Source organism: Prionailurus bengalensis, chromosome C2 (assembly GCF_016509475.1).
Source record: "Prionailurus bengalensis isolate Pbe53 chromosome C2, Fcat_Pben_1.1_paternal_pri, whole genome shotgun sequence".
NCBI classification, from domain to species: domain Eukaryota; kingdom Metazoa; phylum Chordata; class Mammalia; order Carnivora; family Felidae; genus Prionailurus; species Prionailurus bengalensis.
In genome coordinates, this window is record NC_057350.1 from 53,544,744 (window position 1) to 53,560,348 (window position 15,605).

At 37.4% G+C, this 15,605-nt stretch overlaps 1 long non-coding RNA gene across 1 annotated transcript; it reads left to right on the forward strand.

Annotated features, from left to right (window-relative positions):
• The first annotated feature begins 740 nt into the window (after positions 1–740).
• Positions 741–14,278, forward strand: LOC122492357. Its single transcript, XR_006299593.1, has 3 exons — positions 741–822; positions 4,951–5,046; positions 13,928–14,278. It is a non-coding gene; the product is annotated as an uncharacterized LOC122492357 (long non-coding RNA).
• The last annotated feature ends 1,327 nt before the right edge of the window (positions 14,279–15,605 follow it).

Here is a 15,605-nt window from a genome sequence, read left to right on the forward strand (position 1 = left end):
TCTCCTCTGAAGTTTTCCATCTGCTTAGGGGTAAAGTGTTAGGCATCGAGACTGAACTGGGACCCAGAATAATCTCTAGGCTTTCGCATTCTCTCTGTACACATTTGGATCCTTTGTAACAAAGGTCATTATTGAAGTCATCGTGAGTTATTTCAGAATATACTATGTGTATAAAAGGTATACATTTCCCTTTTAGATTTCCTCAATATGGCACTGCTCTCTTGAGAAGAACAAAGTCTGAGACTACAGATAGGAAGGGCCTGTGTGAATTTCTACTGCTGAGGAGCTACAGCAAAAAACAAAAATCAGTTACATTGGTGAGCTTTCCTAGAATCTTGCCTCATGTTAGAAATAGCTCTGCAACCTACATAGCACTTGTAAACTATGTATGTGTGAGATCTTCATTCCTGTATACAACACTTTAAACCGGGAAACTAAAAAAATAAGTTTCTAATCTCAGTCCCAACCATGCCATGTGGTCCTGGGCAAATCAATTAACTTTTATCAGCTTACTTATAAAATCGATATGCTAAAATTTGCTATCTGCTGGACGCAAAGTAATTCTGTGAGAATAAAAAAAAATAGATAGATTTTTAAAAAAGGTTCAAACAGCCAAAAAAGATATTACTTTGAAGAAATCTCATGTGCAAAGTATTTCATGATTACTGGCAAGGAATGGTGAATTCATCTGTCATGACTGCCAGTAAGCAGTTTCTATTTTTATTTTTTGGAGGACATGATAAGATGTAACAATAAACATGGAACAGAGTGGCCCCAGGGAGAAAATTGCATTTTGAGCAGCTCTTACTGGACTCACTAATGGTAAGCAAATATTATTTCAGTGGAGATTGACTATAAAATTAAAGGTAATTTGAAAAAAAAAAGTATTTAACCCTTAAGAAGGATACATTTATTACATTTCCAGGAATGTTTTAGGAAATGTTCTAGTCAGAATAGTGAAATGTTGGTATCATTTTGTTTTCCTTGGCCTGCTATACTAATGTCTTCATGAGGTCTCTTCAAGGAGGACTTAGTCATACTTCACCCTGCAGATTGTTTTTACACATATACCATGCCAAGCAATTAGGTGCTCACTTGATGCCAACTCACTGGAATTTTGGCATATAATATTAATTATGTGACAAGGTAGTGGGGGGAATGAACAGAGGCATTTGATAAGTTTGGTTAGAGCATGGTTTTGACAGGTAGAACATGTGAACATTGCTCTTTGGTCAATAGTAGAATTACCTCGTCCTTGTTCAGAAAGGGAAAAGGGAGGAAGAAAATGGACCGTTGGGCTTTTACACACATCATTTTCTTAGGTAATGTATTATGAAAGAGTCTTTCTCAAATGCTAATGTATAAAAATTATTCTGTCGCAAATTTACTGAGGGACTAGTGCCCAGTCTAATAGTCCCTATTAGAATCAGCCATAATTCTAACACTGTGGTCACCACCACCTTACATTCTTATAATAAATTCCTTTTTCGTAAGTTAGTTTCTATCATTTACAAAATAAATGATAACTGACTAAAGCACTGGAATTCCATGAAAGATTTCCTTTGAAAATGGAATTAAAATTTTTCACAACTAGCCAATCTAGTTCAATGTTTGCATTCTATACATAAAGAAAGTGAGGCCCCAATAATTACAATCATTTGTCCAAGATCTTGCCCAAGTTCTTACTAAGTTCTATTTACCGGTGGAGTCAAAATCAGATCTTGAACTTCTATTTTATTTTATTTTATTTTATTTTATTTTATTTTATTTTATTTATTTTATATATAGGGAGAGCATGCGAGCAGGAGAGAGGGGCAGAGGGAGAGAGAGAGAAAGAGAAAGAGAGAAAGAGGGAGAGGGAGAGAAAGGGAGAATCTTAAGCAGGTTCCATGCTCAGCACAGAGCCTGAGACAGGACTCAATCCCACGACCTGGCATCATGACCTGAGCCAAAATTGAGAGTCTGACATTCAACCAACTAAGCCACCAGGCGGCCAAATCTTGACCTCTTAATAACTCTTAAACATATACTTTCCCTTAACAAGTCAAAATTAACAAACTATTCTCTTAACTTGGAAATTTATGAAAGAGTTACACAGAGGAAAAAAAAAATGGCCTCAGCAGTAGGAAGTTGAGAAGTGAAACCACATGGAAATCCCAAAGAAATCTACAAGATTGCTTTGGAGAATCTAGTATTTCTTATCCAGTAATGGTGAAGCAGTTCACTCCAGGGGAACGTGAATTTGAATCCTCTCAGAGTTCATTTTTTAGGTCTAAGGATGTGGACACCATCTATGTCTTTTAAACAGAGATGTAGGGGTGGGATGATCAGAAAACTTTTTTAAAAAGTTTCTTTAAAGAAAGGGTTCAAGGGGGCCTTGACAGAGAGGTACTTATATAAATAAAATTACGACCTAAAATAACAAAAGCACCTAAAATTACATTTTCTGATTTGCTCTTTCTACACTTCCCCTGATTTGTCTCATACCTGGGTCCTTTTTACTCCAATAATGCCTTCTTAGGCAGAGGCTTTCCTGTCTCTCTATTTAAATACAGCCCCCCTTCTTACTTCTGTCATTTTCTAACAAATTACTACATGAATTCATTAAAAGCAATTACCAAATCTAAAGACTCTAAATTCTTTGCTTACTTGTTTATAATTTGTCAATCTTCACTACACTTTAGTTCTAAAAAAGGGAAAACCTAGCCTATATTATACATGACTGTATCCCCAAGTACATAATACGTGCTTCTTGAATGAATGAGGGAATAAATGAAGACAAGGCAGACCAGAGTGGTTACTGATTTCCTCAATTACCCATAGCAGGCAAGTATAACAGCAAAGCCTAGAACTAAGATTCCTACTATGTAGTCCTCTGCTCTTTCTGCTATATTATACAGTGCTTCTTCTCTGCATATCTGTCTACATATCTTTATCTATCTCTATCTCTATCTCTATCTCTACCTATGTCCATATCTAAATCTATCTATATCTATAATCTATCTATATTTATATACTTGTACCTATATCCATCAGTCAAGCAGCCAAAACCATTTAAGTTTCCTAATGAAGCTCTAAAAGTACAGCCAGGGCACCTGGGTGGCTCAGTCAGTGGAACATCCTACTTCGGCTCAGGTCATGATCGAGCCCCACATAGAGCTTGCGTCTATTAGCACTGAACCTGCTTTCGACCCTCGATCCTCCTCTCTCTCTGCCCCTTCCCCGCTCACGCTTACTCTCTCACAATAAATTAACATTAAAAAAATTATAAAAGTACAATCAAGGCTTCCCACCTCATGATTTAAAACAAGAAAACATACTAAAAGAGACAACAAACAAATTTGGAATGAGTTAAGATGAAAAACAAGTCTTTTAAGGGCTGGAGAGAATGATTTGTGAGGAGAGAACAAAAGAACCAAAAGAAGCAGTGTAGAGTCTAGTTACTGACTGTTTCAGAACGTTGATGAAACACAGAGGACAGAAAAAAAAAAAGTGTACCATGAAACAGAACAGTCCAGTGCTACTAATCCATATACATAAGTACTCTCTCACAAAAACACTTGCAATATTAGATTTTTAGCACCACTTTTATAGTAAATATGAATATCTATGCTGAAATTGACCATCATCCTTGACACAAAGGAGAATAGCAGAGGCTAAATATAATTTCTGGTATAAAGGCCTTCATTTCCATGTTGAATTTACTCAAATAGTGTTTAATTTGCAAAGCATTCCCATTCCCCGCAGGGTGCCTCACAAAATAAAGGAGAGCTACTGAAAGTCTAGTATAAAGAGAAAAAAAGAAACTAAAGCAGACAATTTTCCTGGAAGTGAATCTACTGAATTGTGAAATAATCTTCCAAGTGAAGTAATTACGTTTAATTTTCAAAGGAACAAAGTTGGCTATTAGTGTGTTGAGAACTTTTTCCCTCTCAGAAAATTTTCGAAACTTTCAAGCCAAAGACTGATGTGCACCGATGACTTCTAAGAGAACTTCCACCTTATTCTACTAATTCCAAGGACAAAAGGACTTGAAGAGGAAATGATGAAGCAGAGACTTGGTTTCAAAAATCATTTTCCCTCTTCCGGTGGAGAACCCCATTGATCTTTTGGGAAAGGAGTGGTTAAGGGAAGGAAAATGTGTATCTTTTATTTACAAGTGTTAGTCACATTTAAAAATTTTTTTTAATGTTATTTGTTTTTTTATTGTTTCTTTATTTTAAAAGGATGAAATTGGAGAATTTATATACGTTACAATGGGATAATCAGGATTGTGAATTTTATGCACATTATTCTCACTGAACTCCTTATGGAAGGGTACTAAAACAATGTAGAACCCCATTTGTACATAATTTTTAAAAGAATTATGATAACCATTTGAAAACTGGTTTAAGTTCAGCAGTTCCCTGCTGTAACTTTGTCAAACCCAGATGAGGAAACTACAAAGTTATAATATTTGGGTATCTTAAGAGACTTATTAAAATTGTTATACTTTACCTAACTGTTCACTTTAAAAATATTTATTACAAAGCAGAAATAAAAATAAGGTCCTATGTGAATAATTTAGAATGAAGTTTTCTCATTTGTTTACAGAACAGTGTAGACAACAGGGCATGTGGTGCTTATTCAAGCATTGTGGTTCCTTCTGGACATTCCACTTTCTGCTTCTCATTCTCCTACTTTATTAAAAAAGAAAAATCATTCAACTAGTATTTATTGGGTGTCTACCTGGTGCTAGCTTGTAGCTATCTGGCAGCCAATCTCCAGGAGGATTGCCAATGACTCATACCCTAGTTAGTGTACTCCTTCCCACCCGAGCCGGAGTTTATGTGTGTGACTGGTAGAGTACAGCAGAGCAAAAGTGTGTGATTTCTAAGCTTGGGTCATCAAGCACATTGTCATTTCTGCCCTCTTCTCTCTTGGACCATTTGTTCTGGGTAAATGCAACAGGTATATGAGGAGGCTACTCAAGATGTCCAGTGGAGCCGTCCATACCGTGGAGAGCTAAGTCTTCCTGCAAACAGCCAGCACCGACTTGCCAACTATGTAAGTCGGACATCTTGGATCTAGATCTCCCTTGCCTACTGAAGCCTTCAGATGGCTGTAGCCCCCACAACACCCTGACTGCAACCCTGTAAGAGAGACCCCAAGACAGAGGAGCCCATCAGACTCCTCCCAGATTCCTGATCCACAGAAACCGTGAGACAAGAAATGTTTATTCTTGTTTAAAGGCATTAAATCACGAGGTATTTTTTTTATATAGCAACAGATAATACGACCTATTTTGTCATATGAGAAAAAATAAACATGTGGTAACTAATTATGTGATTTGTAAGATAACAAAGTGTATGTACTAGAAGGACTATAGGATGTCTCTTTTGTTCACGTGTAGAAAAAAATTTGGATTCTCAAACTGCAACACTCTTATCTGAAGATGATAGAATTTTCATTAATTATTGTAAACAATCACTAAAATTAAGGGACCAACCATTATTTTGCTATTATTAGTAGTTTACTTTGAACAGCATGAAGACCTGAAACAATCTGTATTTTTCTAAGTACTGAAATAGGTCTCTTAGGTAGTCTAAGAAATAAATGAAACAAAACTGACAGCAGGATTACTTCCCATAAGAGTTGCAATTGATTGCAGCCAGACTCTATGAGTAGAATATCAAGATCTGATTTCTACTCAGTTATTTTCTGTGGGAGGAGATGTGCTGGCAGTAAAATTGATGTGAAAAAAGAGAGAGACTTTCCTAATCAAAAAGTATACTTGTTACTTGTTCTGCAAGAGTCTATGGAAAAGCCCCCAAAGAGGCCTGAGTCTCCATATTAGTAACAGACTTTGACTAGGGCTTATTAAGTGAAGTTCTACAAAATTTCTGTTTTCTTTCTGAGATAGGCTAGGTGTCGGCAGTAAGAGAGAACATGTAATATCTGTACATCCTCTGCTTTAGGAATTTCTTTGTTTAGAAATCACATTGACCAACTGTTTAATGTTGCCATAAATGAGTAAGAAGACGTTCCTCATCAGTGTCCCAAATAAGCAGTAAAGTTGCTACAGAATGTCCTGTGGAAAGTGTTAAAGGATCAGAATACCCGCCTAGAATGGCTACCTGGTTTAGCTGTCAGATTTCAGCTACATGAGATCTAATCTCTTTGGCATGCATATTCATCTCTCTATCTCTATATGTCTGGCCTATTTATAAAGAACCCCACCCTAGGGAAAAAGGGAAGGTCAAAAAAATGACATCTGGTAATGATAGTTATTGCTTAGTTTTTCATGTAATCGTAAATTAAGAGAGAGTTAGTTAAGACCTTCCTAACTGGTCTCTGTATCATTCATTGTGTTCTTTAATTTTTCCCTCAATAAAATAGAACAGTACTATTTTCCTCAGAGCTAACAAGTTAAACAGCACTTAATCCATTTGTGTTAGGCTCCTCTTTAAAATACAAACATATATTTATTTGGTTAGGCATGTCTGTAACTTATAATCTATGTAAATTATTATGACCAGGACAGGTGCGTGTTCTTCTCTATACCTTGTGAGGAGAGAAGGGGTAGAAATCTTGCCTGCAGTGGAGAGAGGGTTATTTGAAAGTACCGTGTGGCATTGGGAAGCAAGGGGAGGGTGAGCTGCTTCTGTGGAAGCTTTAGGACAGCTATAGGCCATATGAGCCAGTGAACTTGGGTGTTGGGGGTGAGAGAAGGCCTCAAGCTCTGAGGGGAGTAAGCCCCGACAAAGTTGGTTACAGAAAACTGTATCTGAATCTGGATACTGAGAACCACAGGCACAAGCAGTTGTCTTCCCTTTGTTCAGGCATAAATGGAAGCCATTTTAATGAAATTTTAAATAGTCATCTACCTACCTTTGGGAGTGTCCCTAGAAATCAGAAGAGTAAGAGAAGAGAAGCCAGAGGACAGTTGGAAATTGTCCAAATCTAGGCCACCCTGTGGTCTAATATGCCTATCAAAGCAAATTTTCTCACTAGTATGGTTTCAAAACTGGTCTTAAAAGCCCTTGTTAATGACCTGGTAATTGTTTTAATAGCTTCTCAGTCAAGTGTGAAGTGCTGTAGTTGACATGTCAGCAATGTATGAAGGATGGCGAAAGTTCACTCCCCGGGTAGCTAGAGTATCATTAAGCATTCCTGCTTACATTTTGGCTTGCTTAGCAATAAAAATTTATTTACTGTATCCATAAAACTTGTCTCTAGCTGCCTAAGGAAGTCTCCATTCAGGTTGGCTCTGTAAGAGGAATGTTGAAGGCATTCTTGATGAGCAGTGACTTTCCCTTTTCTGAGCAGCTTCGTCAGTGGGTGATGAAGTCATTTTGTTCAAATTCTCTCTTGCTTCTTTCATATGAAGAGATGTCCCCAAATCCCAGGAGGGAAATAACCTTTAAAAAGCATTTTTTCCAGATTTACATTTAACTGATACTCATACATTCACTTACTTAAAATTATTTTACGTACATTTTATGTACCAGCTACCATTCCAGGCAATGGGGATATAATAATGAGTAAAATCTATAGCATTAAGGACAACATATTCTAATGAGAGAAAAAGAATGTATGTGTGTTATACATATATGTGTACATGCATATGCACGTATGCATATGGAAAAACACTAATATATGTGAGTAATGGTAACGTTCTATGGAGAAAAACAATGCAAAAACAGAATAAGGAGGGTTGACGGTATAATGGAAAAGGAGTTTTGTTTCATTTTCTTTTATTTAGGGTCATAAAGAAAGGCTGATATTTGAGCTGACAGAAGTGAAGGGAGCAAGGGAGCGAGTTAGGGAAGTATCTGGTAGAATAAAGTTTCAGGTAGAGGAAAAAACAAAGACCCTGAGATGGAAGCAAACTTGCTATGTTTCAGCAAAAATAAGGAACTCTGTGTGGCTGACAGTGCCTAAGGAAGAAAATAATACAGATAAGGTGAGGGAAGAAAGTAACAGAAGGAGGCAGATCTTGTAGGGCTCTACCTCTGAGTTAAGTGGGAGAGTTCTAGCAGAAGAGTCCCAAGATGGAAATTACATTTGAAAAGAAGTCTCTGGTTGTCCCTGAGATAACACTGAGTGTGTGAAAGAGGGCAGGTGCAGTCAAAGCAGGAGACCAAAGCAATTATCCAAAGAGACATGGTGAGTTAGGGTTGTGAGGGTGCAGAGGGTAGTAACTGATTGGTTCTAGATATATTTTGGAGGCAAAACTGATAAGATTCATCATCATACTGGCTATGGGGTTGGAAAGAAAGTGAGTAAAAGATGACTCTAGAGTCATTTATCCTGAACAACAGCACGATTAACTCTCTGGTAATGAGATGGAGAATACTGAGTACTCACTAGGTGTCAGACCTACTATGAAGCCAGTAAGTGACAGAGGTAGAATTGAAACCATGTATAGCAGGTGTGTGCATGTGTGTGTGTGTGTGTGTGTGTGTGTGTATCTAAAAGCACTATATGCTTTCACCTGTCTAATTACATGAGAGCATATATGATGCTTGGAACTGCATGGGCTATTTTGTGACAATGATATATCAGAATTTAAGCAGGAATAAGACAGCACATGCAAGTGTGGTCATTGAGAGTTTCATAAAGTATGAGCAGGATAAAAGAGAACTATGAGGAACAGGTAGCCCTTGGGGATTACAATTGCAGGGTGCCATTACTACGAGTGGGCTTGAAAATGCCAGGAACAGGAGTGTTTATGAGAATATGTAAAGGGCTGTAATCATAGCTTTAGGAGAGAGGTATCCTACAGTAACTGTCACCAGGAACATAGGTAGAGGGACTCAGGCTCTTGTAAACCTTTGCCTGAGGTGGAAAGACCCAAGTGAATAAAAACCCACTCTTTTTGCATGCTGATCTTCTGCAGGCATTGCCTGACCAGAAGCCACAGAGCAGTTGGTAACCCTATAGAAGGCTAGTTGCCCAGGAATAGAGCAGGATGGAGATGTGTCGATCTGAGCTGCGGTGGAGAATATCTGGTATGCAGCTAGACCTAGAGAAAAAAGGGAACAAAGAAAAATGGCAGAATAGGAAAGTAGAAACAAATCTTTAGCTCCTGATGATGTTCCTGCATCACCCTACTGCATCTGGAATTACCAACTCCAGGCTTTTATATTTATATTTATATTTATATTTATATTTATAATTTTAGATTTACAGAAAAGTGACAAAAATAGCAGATAATTCCCATATGCCCTTAACCAGCTCCTCCTAATGTTAACATCTTGCATACCCATAATACAATTATCAAAACTAAGAATGAATGCTGGTATAATACTATTAATTATACTATAGACCATATTTGGGTTTTTCTAGTTATTCTGTTAATATCTTCTTTTCTATTTCAGGATGCACTAAAAATTGCCACATTGAATTTAGTTATTATGTCTCTTTAGTCTCCTTCAATCTGTGATAATTTCTCAATCTTTCCTAATTTATTTATTTTTTTAAATAACCTTCACACTTTGGAAGAGTACTAGTCAATTATTTGATAGAATGTCCCACAATGTGAGTTTATCTGATGTTTTCTCATGATTAGATTATACATTTTTGGCCATAAAAACAAAGAAACAATAAGCCCTTCTCAGTATATCTTATCAGCTATATGATGTCAGTATGACTTATTACCTAACTACTAATTGATCTTATTGTGTATGATGGCAACATAGATCTCTTGGTTAACATGGTCTCAGTCAGGTGCAAACTTCTTTCACGTGAAATGATTAAATATCTTTATTTCTATTATTTAAGCCAGTGTTAGTTGGTATTTTCTTACTTGCAGATGGATATATCTTAACAAGTACACCAGTCCTTCATCATATCTTCCTATTCCCCAGGGTACCTTATTTACTGTATGACAAAATGAATAACTTAATCAAAAGTCCCTGAATTGTATATTTAGGACCTGTGTATATCGTCAATTTATAGAAAACCAAAGTCACGGAATTGCTTTTTATCTAACTGACCTTTAAATTTTTGAAACAAAATAACACATGCATGATTAAAGCAAGAAAGCATTTAATGATTAAATTCAAGGACTGAAAGACAGAATTAGAGGAATTATTAGTCCAATCTCCTGTATAATTATAGAATCGTCTTTAAAATTATTTTAAGGTTTATGTATTTATTTTTGATATAGAGAGAACAGGAGCTGGGGAGGGGACAGAGAGAGTGGGAGAGAGAGAATCTCAAGTAGGCTCCACCCTGTCAGCACAGAGCCCTGCGCAGGGCTCGATATCAGAAACCTTGAGATCATGACCTAAGCCAAAATCAAGTCAGATGCTTAACCGACTGAGCCACCCAGGTGCACCAAAAGAATTCTTCTGAAGGCAGGCTTAAAACATTAAAAATTACTAATTGTGTCCTGCAGTATTGGTTCTTAGTGTGGGAGTAAGGATGGAAGAATGCAGGTGTTACACCTCTTCCATCCATGTTGGCATCGATTGATTAACCAACCCTGTTTGAGCACAGATGATCATTACTAAATGCATGTAAGTATTTTCATTCAGACACATTGCCTTATCTTTTTCAGAACATTTTAAGAGTGAATTAGAGAGACACTAATAAACAAACTCCTCAAGTTTCAGTGATAATACAACAGAACTTTATTTTTTACTCAAATAGAAGTCCAAAACAGGTGCTTCAGGTGGGCAGGTTGCCACTTCTGACATGCAGTCCAGGGCCCCTGGCTCTATATGTTTTGTGGCTCAGCCATCCCCTAGAACCTGCTGGGTAAAATGCATAGGAGAAGGAACTCCTGCTTCTTGAAAACTCTCTCTTGGAAATGATACATGTTATTTTCACTCATATTTAATTGGCCAAGCTTTTCACATGGCCACACACCTCGAAGAAGGGAGCCTGGGATATATAATCATAGGGGGCAGGCACCTTCCAGAAATATGTACAGAATATACAGGAGCAGCACTTGTGTTTGTTCCTCAGTTAGCTGCCTCTGTCACAGGTGGCTGATTTAATTTTTTTTTTCAACGTTTATTTATTTTTGGGACAGAGAGAGACAGAGCATGAACGGGGGAGGGGCAGAGAGAGAGGGAGACACAGAATCGGAAACAGGCTCCAGGCTCTGAGCCATCAGCCCAGAGCCCGACGCGGGGCTTGAACTCCCGGACCGCGAGATCGTGACCTGGCTGAAGTCGGACGCTTAACCGACTGCGCCACCCAGGCGCCCCAAGGTGGCTGATTTAAACACTTGGTGAAATACAGATATAATGTGTCTGGGGTCTTTCTCTGACCTAATAATGTTCTACCTTGAGGTCTGCAAACTTTTCCTATAAAAAGCTTGGTAGTAAATACTTTAGGCCTCTAGGTCATATGATCTCTGTTGCGGCTAAGTCAGCTCTGTCATTCCAATGGAAAGCTGTCTTAGACCTAATGCCAGTGAATGAGTGTGGCTGTGTTCCAGTAAACTTTATTTATGGACACTGCAATTTAAATTTCATATGATTTTCGTAGGCAGTGAAATATCTTTTAAGCTGTTTTTCCAATCATTTAAAAATATAAAAACTTTCATGGTTCTCAGGCCATATAATAGGCTGCAGACCAGATCTGACCCCTAGGCTTTACTCTGCTGACCCCTGATCTAGCACCACTCTTTATAAATTAAGATGCATGTATCATGATTTGATTTCAGTGAATACTTGCTAAGTCTTAATACCCACTTATTTCCCCCCAAAGTTCTGATAAATCACTTATTAATTAGAATATATTCTGGAAATCACATGCAATCTAAGTCATCTCACTAAGTTGATTTCATACTGCATTAATTATAGCTAAAATGTATTAAGCACCCAAGAAGCATACTCATTTTACATACATTATTTTAGCTCTTTAAAAATACCCTATGACATAGCTATTACCATGCCTACTTTGTCACTGAAGAATCCAAGGCTCAAAATAGCTAGAAGTATTTTGATTATATTCCACACAGCAAAAAAGGTAAAAGTCAAAATTGAAACTCAACCTGTATATGACAACCTGCACTCTTTTCATCACACCAAAGTTTCTCGGCCTTCGAGGTGTGAGCTCATTAAAAGCTGTTAGCTATTCTTTCATTCTCTCTTTATACCTGTGTTTGGACTTGATTGCGCCTTTTCATGTGCATTTTATCCTTTTCAGTGTGAAAATAATGTTCCTTCCATGGAGCCCAAACTGCACAACTAATGCCACATGACACTAAGTGTAGTAAGTAGTTCAGTACGAAGAAAAGTTTCTCAGTGTGGAGAGCGGCTCTGAAATCATAATGTCTGTTATTGACAGTGAACCAGAGAAAAGCCTGATGACAAAGAGCCCACGTTGTCTCTCAAGAGAGAGAGAGGATAAAAGCGAGTAGGACTTCAGTGGTTGTGCCTCTGAGCTCTGCAGAAGTGCAGGTCTTACTCTGTTACTAACCAGTATGACCTTGGGTAACGTACTTTACCTCTCAGGTCTGTAATCTCAGAATTGCTTATTGAATTTTAGACTCTGACCTTTTTACAAAGGGACTTGAGGGAACATGGGTGAATCAAATTTAACACCTATTTTGCAAAACTCACAAGATTACTAATTGGCATAAATTGCTTGCCAGTGAGGGCATGTGACAGTGCTTTGCAAATTGATACAAAAAAAGAAATTTCACAAATAAAAGCTATGTTATGAATATTCTAGATTGCATCACAGATTATATTCAGTTAAGGTCACACCATACTAGTTCTCATTTTGTCGGATATAGAATCTTTAACAGGAGTAATGTTATTTGCCCCTTCCCTCATCATATAGATTTTCAAACCGATGAATACATTCATCTCTGTTTATATTTGCCCTTTGGGTGAAATGTTCCTTTAATGAAAGTATATGCCTTCCCTAAGAGCAAAAATTACATTTCATAATAAATCTATATCCTTGAAATACTGTGTGAATTTTCAAGCATAGATATCAGTGAAATATTATTTTAGAGGATAAAAGTAGCCATTTTCCAGCTCATTGACCCTTCAGTGGTGTTTTCATGGGGATGTCACAGGCAGGACGAGATGGCAGCATCAGCAGAAGAGGTGAAATCAGTATCTGTCTTCCGTACCCCTTCCCTACCTCGTGCAGTGAAATTCAGTACAAAAAAAACTGATATGCGTGGTATTAAATAACTCAACAAGAAAGAGCTAGAGAAAATTCTTTGTAGCAACACCTCCTGCAACACACAAGTCTCTCCCCTGGCAGACTATTTCCTTTTAACCATTTGAGGCTTCTCACATTTCCGCTGCAGCTGGAGCCCATCCCAAGGCACTTCCTGCCTCTTCGGATTTTTGGCACAGGGCCTTGTGCTGTTCCATTTGGCTCTCCTAGAGGCATCTGATTTGTTGCTATGAGGCTCAGTTCTGTCTCTATTGTTGCCTTCATCGTAAGTGAAAGATGTCTACTTTTCAGAGACAGCTGTACCAGCTTTGATGTGTGTGGGGATGAGAAGGGAGAAGCGAATGCCATTTTTCTCTATTTTTTGACACCAAGCAGTTTAAATTTGCACTAAGGGAGAACGCAAGCAAAGCCAATTTTCTTATTAAATAAAAATGCCACATTATACTTTGGGAGCCCTCGCCAAGATCCAACCAGAATCTGTACTTCACCTAAATATCTGAGGAAAGCCATTTAGTAATACTAACCCAGTAATAGTGATTGGCTTCTGTTTAGTTATATCAATCAGAATCTAAAATGTACATTTATTTGGACTCAGCGGCACAGCTTCTAGGAATTTATCCTACAGACAGACTGAAAAATGTGCATCAAGAAATATATATAAAGATCACAATGCTGGGTTATAACGGCCCCGTGGCAGCAAAAGCCTAAGGCTAAGGAGCAGATCTCCTGTCCACTTCAGCTTCAGCTCAGCATTCTTTATTCACCACTGATAACTTCTTATTCCCCGCAGGTACTTATGTATGTGCCACACATACATGCTTTTCAAAGGCCAACCGTCTCTACAACTATGAGAACACATGGGAATGAAGGAAAACACAGCCTGTCAAAGAAGGCAAGAAACACTGCCAAGATTATTTCCTTTTGTGTTGATGACCTGTTTGATTTTAATGAAGCTAGTAGTAAATGAATATATGGCAATATATGAAGAAAGAATACATAGAAGGATAAAATTAGAAATCTTTTCTCTTTGCCCCCGGTATCAGCAGTTTTCGATATACCATCTGGTATACATTTCTAAGTGTGTATGTATGTAGGTGCATATGTGTGCAAGCATGGTTTTCATAAATGACATCAAAATACACACCTTGTTCCATGGCTTATTTTTTGACCTAACATTTGAGCCCTTTCTATGTAAGTACACATAAATCCACCCTACAATTTTGATAGCACCACAATATTTAGAATGCAAATTTCATTAATTTATTTAACCAATCTATCATTTGTACATATCTAGATTGTTTGATGAATTAAAAAAACTGGAAACAGACCCAATGATTCAAACTGTGTCAATAGGTATATTGAAAAAATTTTCAATTCACACTCATTTCCCTCTCTCTCACTTGCCTTCCAGCTAACATTCAAAATTGTCCTGTGCTTGGTTCTATTGAAAATCCTTTCATTAAAACAAAGAAACAAAGAAACAACAATTTCTAATTGCAGAAAACAATCTCATGGATAAACAAATAAAGGGATTTATTTGTTTCTGCTTTGAGTGTCAGGAATTCCCATCCATGAACTTAGTTAAGATGTGGTCATACTAGAGTGGGGTGGGTCCTTAATCCCATATGACTGGTGTTCTTATGAGAAGAGAAGGAGAGACAGGGAGACAGACATATACAAAGGGAAAACAATGTAAAAACACAGGGAGTTCACCATGTGCCAATTTGCCAGCAAATAGTAGGAGAAAAGCGTAGAACAGATTCTCTCTGTGAGGCCCCCCAAAAGACCCAACACTGCTAAGCCCTTAATTTTAGACTTCTGTCCTAAACTATGATAGAAAAACATTTTCTTGTCTTAAGCTACCCAGTCTAAGGTACTTCGTGATGGCAGTCCTAGGAAACTAACATGCCCACTAGAACTATGGGAGTTGGAGAGGGACCATTTTCCAGATAATTCAGATGTTATTACAAAATTCCTAAGAAGAAATATTGAGCGAACCAAACCAGACCAAAAGCAAGCAGATGACAGCACCACCAAAAAACAAAATTAAAATTATCTGGTGGTAGAACCTTGAAATATAACCCAAACATTTTTCAAACCCCATATAGCTATGTTTATTTATTTGGTATTCTTATGCCATCCTCTTCCACAAAAAAATTTGAGAAAATTTACATAAAATTAACAACATAATGCAGTCATAAATGTATAAAGAATAGCAAAAGTCAAACAATAATGGAAGGTAGAAGAGGTAGAATGATTTCAGTAGAACACAACACTTAAAGCTATATTTCCTGGTATTTGTCAAAGAGAATATGAGTCCATGCAACTTTTATTACCTGACGGTTTAGAAAGAAGTGACCTTTATTCCTACCCACGAGAAGAAATGTGTATTTAAGTAAGTTCAGAATTAAACTAGCCTTCAGGAACATCAAAACTCAGTCTCAAATTCAATTCCAGAAACAAGAAAA